Raw genomic sequence first — 7,836 nt, forward strand, 5'->3', positions numbered from 1 at the left:
ATTATTTGTTTTTAGTCACTGTTGTCAGTTTCTGTTGCTGTTGTAGTTTGCAGATGCTGGTTTTAGTCATTTTCAGTCACCGTTTTGGGTCATTAGTTGCTGTTTTTAGTCGTTTACAGTCACTGTTTTGGCAGTTTTCATAATGACAATAAAGCTTTTCTATTGGACAGCTTCTAGGGTTGGACTTTTAAAAACGTACTATTCATTTAGTCCTTTTGTTTATTTACTTCTGTGTTTTCGAGGTCTCTTTGAGCCCTAAAACCTTCTCAGTCTTCTTGGTGGTCATAATCTGAGGACCTAAAAACATCTACAATAGAAATCTGGTCCCTTTTTCCTGAAGCTCCTGAGGTTCATGTTTTTTTGGACTTTTTGTGCAGATGATCAGAACATTCATCTTGTTTGTAAAACCGTCATAATAACTAAAGTAATGAGATAAATGTGGAGGACTAAGACGTAGAAAGTTTTGAAATCTTGAATAAAACTGAAACAATGAAAAGAAAGTAAAAAAAAAAAAACGTCAGAACTTTACTTGAGTAAACTTTTACAGTAATTGTACTTTCCACAGTGGGTTTGTGGCTTTGTTGACCTCAGAACGCATCGGTACCGTCGAGACGAACCAGCTCAGGCTGATTTATGGGCTCAGAATAGAAGGAGGTTTGTTTTGGGGACAATCTCTGCAGACCAGCGGGTCTCGTCCAAACACTCTGCTCGGCCTCCTGTTTACTCTCCGCTGGCGTCGGCCCAACGTTGTCGCTCAGCGCCGACGTCTGATTGGTGCAGAGGAGCCTCAGGAAGTCCATTGTGACCCACGGAGCCGAGCAGGACCGAACACTCTGGCTGTAGACAGAATATCTAGAAGTCGATCTTTAGGCTTTAACACATCAGACTTCTGAAGAAAATAACGTTTCCACACAATGAAACTGCCTCGTTCTCCACCGTCTGAAGGAACCAGGAAACCTTAGAGCAACAAAACAAACGCAGTCCAAGATTTTATTATTGTTGTTTTTTAAACTTACAGCAGGTTTTTTTTTTTTTAACACATTGAAATTTGAGGCGACAGTATCTCATTACAGCCTGAACATGACTTTTATTTTCATTTTAATTCTGTTTTCATATTAGATTAGGCTCAACAAAAACAACAACAAGTATTTCATATTACAGTATTGTGTGTGTTTAGTTTTGTGTTGTTGTGACCTGCAGCTACGTCTGCTTCACAAACTATGACCAGCTGAATCCTGCATCCTTTATTTCTTTGTTAATGTGTTAACGATGAGACTTTTTGTGACGGTTTCAGGTTTTTCTTCATATTTCATCCCACCTGTGATCAGATCATTTCATCTCCACGTCCAGTCTTGCAGATGAACAGAGAAAGTTTCAGGTTTTATTCTTTAATAGTTCCTCAGATGTTGTCGCTCAAACCGCCTCAGAAACAACCTGCAGACAGCACATTAATAAAACATTAATCTAAAACCTCACAGATTTTAAATGTCCATCGTTTATAATACCAAAGTTTCAAGCAGATCCGAGGCAGTCGTGCGTTGAGCGTTTTGAGCAGAAACGTGATTCCGTTTTTACATTTTCTCAGCGGTGACGTCGTTGGAAAGGGTTAAAGTGTTATTTACCGTTTGAACGTTGGGAGCGTTGAAGTTAGCGGCTAGCTGCGCTAATTTATCCACGTGGCTGCAGAAGAAGCTGAAAGTCGCACGCTGGATTGTGAGGATTTCATTTATGTTGTTTTTAATTTGTGTCGTGTTTAATTTGCAGAGTCGGTTTCTGTCGCACATTTTTATTTCTAGCTGCTGTTTGAAATCATTTTCACTCACTGTTTGTAGTGGTTTTCTGTTTTCGTTGATGTTTTCAGCCATTTCATTTTTTCTGCGGCATTCTCAGTTTAAATCACAGTTTTCTGTCGTTTTCAGTCACATGCTCGATCAGTTTTAATCACTTCTTTATGTCATTTTCAGTCACTGTTTTCAGTCGCTCCTGCTGTTTTTGTCATTTTCAGCCATTTTCATTCCTTGTATTTGGTTGTTTTCAGTTGGATGCTCAGTTAGTGTTGGTCATTGTTTGTGTCTTTGTCTTTTTCCGTCTTGTTGGATTCTGAGGTTTTCTTAGACGTTGAAAGCTTAACTTATGTCGTGTTTAATTTGCAGTCTGTTTTTGTTGCACATTTTCATTTTTAGCTGCTGTTTTAAATCATTTTCAGTCAGTGTTTTTAGTCGTTCCTTTTCATAATCTGCAGTCGCTGTTTTTGGTCGTTTTCAGTCATTTTTCGACACTTTTATTCCTCAGCGACGTTCTCAGTCCGTGTTATTCGCTGTTTTTGGTCTTTCATTTACGTCTCTTTCTGTTTATGTCGCCAGTTTTAGTCGTTTTCAGTCATTTTCAGTCACTGTTGTCAGTCGCTCTATTAGTAAGCTGCAGTTTCATTTCACTTTCATTTCTCTGCGACATGCTCAATTAGTTTTAATTGCTGTTTCTTTTTTTTGCTTTGTTTTCAGTTATAGTAATTTGCTGTCGCAGGTTTTAGTCATTGTCAGTTGTTGTCAGTCGTTAATTTGAGGTTTTATTATTTTGCAGATGCTCGACGTTTCCCAGGTTTAAGTTCAGCCATTTTTAACCGCTGCTTTCAGTCATGGCGTGTTCTGAGGTTTTCATGGACGTCAAATGCTTCATTTACGTCGTGTTTAATTTGCTGAGTCTGTTTCCGTCGCGTGCTTTGTTTTCATCAACATTTTTCCACGTTAAAGAGGAAATAAAACTAGTTGGAAACGAGTAACTTTCTGCTCTTCCGCAGTAATTGCTCCGTCTTTTAAACTGTTCCACCGATTTGCCTCGAGCATCTTTTCACCTGCCCTCCGTCTCCACATGCTGAACCAATCACAGCAGGCCTCTGGTCGAATTTTAAACAGAGCTTGGACTCATCTGTCGGGATTTATTTTGGCTTTTTTTTTTTTTCGGGGGGAATAATGGACGAGTATCTGCACTTCACCCCGAGGCATTTTCAGAGCCAACACTGGATGCTGAACGAAACCCAGAAACGCTGCAGCGTCTCCGGGTGTTGCGCTAAAGTCCTGCTGAGTCAGTCCCAAACCCTCGATCTCGTCCCCGAAGAGCTGATTAGTGTTCGAGGACCCGGGAAGGATGGCGATGTTTCCTAAAGGCCCAGAATAGAAACCTGGTCCTGCTGACTGAGTTTAAACCTCAGCTCAGGCTGTTTTGACTGTTCTGTCCTTCTGCAACGCTCTGCTTCACAACACAAAGACACGACTGGACGACTCCCAGGACAAACAGAAAGCACCTCTGTCTGGAATAATAAAGGAAAATACGTAGATGTTTTAGACCTTCCCCAGCTTTAATAGTGTTTAGAAGTCTAATCTGACATCAAAACATTGTTTTAAGGACATTTATTGATTCAAATAACGTTCCTATGAGGTTAAAATTTAGACAAGACAGAACATATTAACATTCACAGCATTTTTTCCAGATATAAAAGCGTTCCTGTAATGCAATTTATCAACAAAGATGTAACATTATTTCCTATTTGATGTTGCTGAGCCAGACAACTGAGCTGCAGCAGTTGCATTTAAGCTAGTTTTGGCTATCTAGTCGCGTTAGCTAAAGCCGACGTATTCACTTCCTGCTGTTTCCTTATGCTTGAGAACGTAGCTTTCCGTCTCCAACACAGAAAATGTGTTTTTCATACCAAAGAAGTGAGACAATGCTTCAAAGAAAATTGGGAAAAAGCAACTATGCTAATAGCCAACTAGCCTAGCTTAGCGGAGTGGCACTAACTAGCTACTTTCTGTGTAGCCTTTTATGGAATTCATGTTATTTGCTGTCGTTCTGTCACGTTTGACTTGCACACTTTGAAGTTTTATTGGTTATGGTGTTTATAAAGGCAGCTATGCTAATATCTAACTAGCCTAGCTTAGCGGAGTGGCACTAACTAGCTACTTTCTGGGTAGCCTCTTATGGAATTCATGTTTTTTCCTGTCGATCTGTCACATTTAACCTGCACACTTTGAAATTTTATTGGTTATGGTGTTTATAAAGGCAGCTATGCTAATATCTAACTAGCCTAGCTTAGCGGATTGGTACTGAATAGCTACTGTCTGTAGCCTTTCATGGAATTCATGTTATTTACTGTCGATCTGTGACGTTTAACCTGCACATTTTGAAGTTTTATTGGTTATGGTGTTTATAAAGGCAGCTATGCTAATATCTAACTAGCCTAGCTTAGCGGAGTGGCACTAGCTAGCTACTTTCTGGGTAGCTTTTCATGGAATTCATGTTATTTACTGTCGATCTGTGACGTTTAACCTGCAAACTTTGAAGTGTTACTGGTGATGGTTGTTAATAAAGGCAGCTAAAAACATAAATACAGTGATTTTAGATAGTTTTTCAAGAAACTACACTCAGTGTTTAAACATGTGAAATGTCAGTTGGGTTTTGAATGAGGTTTTGTTTCCTCCCATCGCTGACCTGGCAGACATCAGGCTTCATAATGCTCCACATTCCTGTACTTTTAGTTAAATGGGATCATATTACGGACGCCTTAAATGTTTTAGCCTGGGGCTGGCAGAGAAATGAAACCTGTTGTTGTGGGACTGAAGCTAATTTCCCCTTTTCCACTGAACTCCTCTGCTTCATTCGTGCTGGTTTCGTTTCCTTTTACGGAGGGGAGGCCCGTCAACATTTTCACTTTGTCTTTGACGGTTAAACCAAATCAGCTTCTTTTGTTTTCTTCATCGAAAGCTTGCGGTCTGAGCTTTTGTCTGTCTGGAGCTTCTCATTCACATCGCACAAAACGACTGCTGATCCAGACAAAACTAGTTTTAAAAAAAATAAAAAATTAAATCCCAGTCAGCCTTTTGTCCAATCTCAGCACTACAAACGCCGGAGTGCTGGTTCGCTCACCAAATTCTTGAGTGTTGATGGAAAAGGTTCCCTCTGTGATTTCACTGCCTCAGCAGCTACTGGTTTGGCGAGATAATTTTCCGTCTGGTGAATCCATTATTAGCCACGAGTGCTGGATGTGCGGTGGGAGATATCAGCAGCAGATGTGGAGCTGTGGATTTAAAAGAAAGAAAAAAAAAACCTCTCTTGTGTTTCATGTTTCTGCTGAAGTCTGAGGGAACATGTCTGGAAAAAAAAAGAAAGAAAGAAGTCGTTTTGCTGTGTGGAGTTTCAGAATAAGACTTTAGGGTTCTGTTTTCCAAAGTAAAAGTCGACATGATGGAGAACATGACGACAAAAGATGCTTCTGCAGCTTTCTGTTGTTTGTCAAGAATCCTCGGAACCCCGAACTGGTTCCACAGAACGTTTTATAAAGTTCCTGTAATGTGATGTATTAAAGGTAGAACATTTGCTGTTGTTGCTGAGGGAACACATCACAGAACGTTCTTTTGTGAGGCATTTCCACAACGATAACAAAGGAAGAATGTTCTCAAGACCTTAGACAACAGAACATTCCTTATAAGACGTTCTTGTACTGCGATATATGAACAAAGGTGGAACATTTTCGCTGAGGATATATTAGGAATGTTGTTGAAGGAACTTTTTATGGAACATTTTTCTGTGTAAAATGCCCACAATGTTCCACGCTAACAAAGGAAGAACGTTCTAAAACTAGCACTCAGATGTTATCGTGGCCTCGGATGACAGAACGTTCTTTACACACCAAACCTGGTGGCAGCATCATGCTCTGGGGCTGTTCTGCTACTCGTGGAACTTTACACAAAGTAGACTGAAGTAAAACCATCAGCAGAAGGTTGATCTTGGACTAGGTTGGATGTTCCAACAAGACAATGAGCCCAAACACACATCAGAGTGGTGAAGACATGGTTCCATCAGGCTGGAATGAAGGTTCTAGACGTGTCCTGACTGAAACCATCAAGAACCTGTGGACTGATGAAGAAACAAGTCAGAAATGTGGTTCAGTGGTACCAAGAGGAGGGTCAAAGATAGAAACCAGAGACTTGTGGAAACCAAAAGTAGAGGTGAGAACGCCCAAAGACGTTTCACCCAACATGAGAGCTGCTGCGAGTATATTACTGACCCAGCACATTTTAACAGATTTCCAGAGGATCTTTATTAAATCTATAAAAGAACCAAAAGCGTGACTGTTTTGTGGACAAAGGCTGGTGTTTAAATGGTTCCGTCATCGTAGGTTAAGAGTTGAACGACTCATTGGACAGTCACGACCGCTATGCGTCTGTAGAAGTGGACGTGAGGCTGAATACGTCGATTACGTCGCCTCCAACCGGAAGCTGCTGCCGAAACGTCGTCCCGACATCGTCTCATTTTTATCGTACTCGGGTGTTAAATCTGTTTCTAGAAGCCTCCTCTTTCTGTCGCTGCTTGAATCCATGTTTTGACGCCGGTTGTGTCGCCGCTGGACGACCTCTCGGAGACGATCTGTGTTTCCATGTGTGGGAAAGAAAAGAATGTTTCTGAACTATATATATATATATATATATATGTGTGTGTGTGTGTGTTGTGTTTGTTCTTCATTAGAAGTTCCAGATTTGGACTTCAATAATACGAACCGCGTCCAAGAATGTGTTTCTTTTAAAATCCCCGAAATAGACGAAGCTGTTATTTCAGTCAGTTTGAGTTACTGCGTTTGTCTTTGTGTCTTTGCTCGACCTGTAAATAACATCGCCCCCTCCAGGGAGGCCGTCACCAGCCAAGCCAGCTTCCCTCATTAGAATTTAATGCAGACTCATGTTGGAAGCGTCCTTTTGTCCTTCGCCTTCCTTCTGCTCTCCCCCTGATTCGTTGAGAAAACCTCCTTTCTGTGATGAAGGCGTCGTGAGTCAGACTTTGGGGCTCCGCTGAGGATGAATCACGACGGCTGTGGTTGAATTCTTGTAAACCTGAGCTGACTGATACGATAAATACTGTCGATACCATCGGTTCTGACTTCAGACTGGACTCAAGTTAACTGTTTATGGACTTCAACAACGAAAAAGCTTCTGAAAATAAATTGATTTTTAAGTTTCTTCCTTCTGAGCATTAACTCAGAAACAAACTGCTTACTGTAATTATCTATAATTATTTATCACAATTATTTTTTTCATTTAGGAGCAAAAATATTTTTATTTCCCTATTTTGTTGACATTTAACTCTCTGAACCCCAAAACCCTCCAGAGGGTTCAGAAGGCATGTTGGCGTTACCAATTATTATTATTATTTATTTGTTTATTGTTATTTTTTAATAACAGTAAACATGTAGATTAATACTTGTTTCTGTGGTTTTACTAGAAATCTGTAATTTAATGTCATGGGAAAAATGTAAAAAAAAAAAAAAGGAAAAATTCATTAAATATGAATAAATATATATTTTTAAGTCATGTACATCATTTTTCTTTCAAATAACAGCAAATATCTATAAAAATAATTTAAGAAATGTTAGAACTTTACAGCTTCACATATTAAATATCAAATCACTGTTTATTCTAAACAGCTTATTTACATTATTTACACTATTGTCATATATTGACATTACAACTTTATTTCAGTTATTTTACTCGACATTATTTGTATATTTAACAAAACAGAGGAAATCTGCAAAATAACAGCAAATTTAGGAAAAATATTCAATATTTTTGTTCCTCATGTCATTTTGCTTTTTACATAACAACAAAAAAACAAACAATATTGTTTTTGCTGAAGAGAAAAAGTGTAATTTTACAGTTTTAAAATATCAAATCATCATTTATTATAAAAAATGCAAATTTTTGTCGTGGACACTTAAAGTTTTTACCATTTTTTTCTTTTGTTGTTTTTTTTTAACATTTAAATGTTTACTTTTGTTTGTAGTTTTACTTT

General features: G+C 38.9%; 1 protein-coding gene and 1 long non-coding RNA gene across 2 annotated transcripts in view; one reads left to right on the plus strand and one right to left on the minus strand.

Moving 5' to 3' along the window:
* The window catches only part of dbn1 (drebrin 1), a 98,647-nt gene that overhangs the window by 81,117 nt on the left and 9,694 nt on the right, over window positions 1-7,836 (plus strand). The window lies entirely within an intron of this gene.
* Window positions 507-5,226, minus strand: LOC103354661 (uncharacterized). The gene is made up of 3 exons (XR_520056.1): window positions 4,921-5,226; window positions 1,319-1,434; window positions 507-957 (listed from the first exon to the last, which is right to left on the minus strand). It is a non-coding gene; the product is annotated as an uncharacterized LOC103354661 (long non-coding RNA).

Source organism: Stegastes partitus, unplaced genomic scaffold (assembly GCF_000690725.1).
Source record: "Stegastes partitus isolate 25-593 unplaced genomic scaffold, Stegastes_partitus-1.0.2 Scaffold115, whole genome shotgun sequence".
Taxonomy (NCBI): domain Eukaryota; kingdom Metazoa; phylum Chordata; class Actinopteri; family Pomacentridae; genus Stegastes; species Stegastes partitus.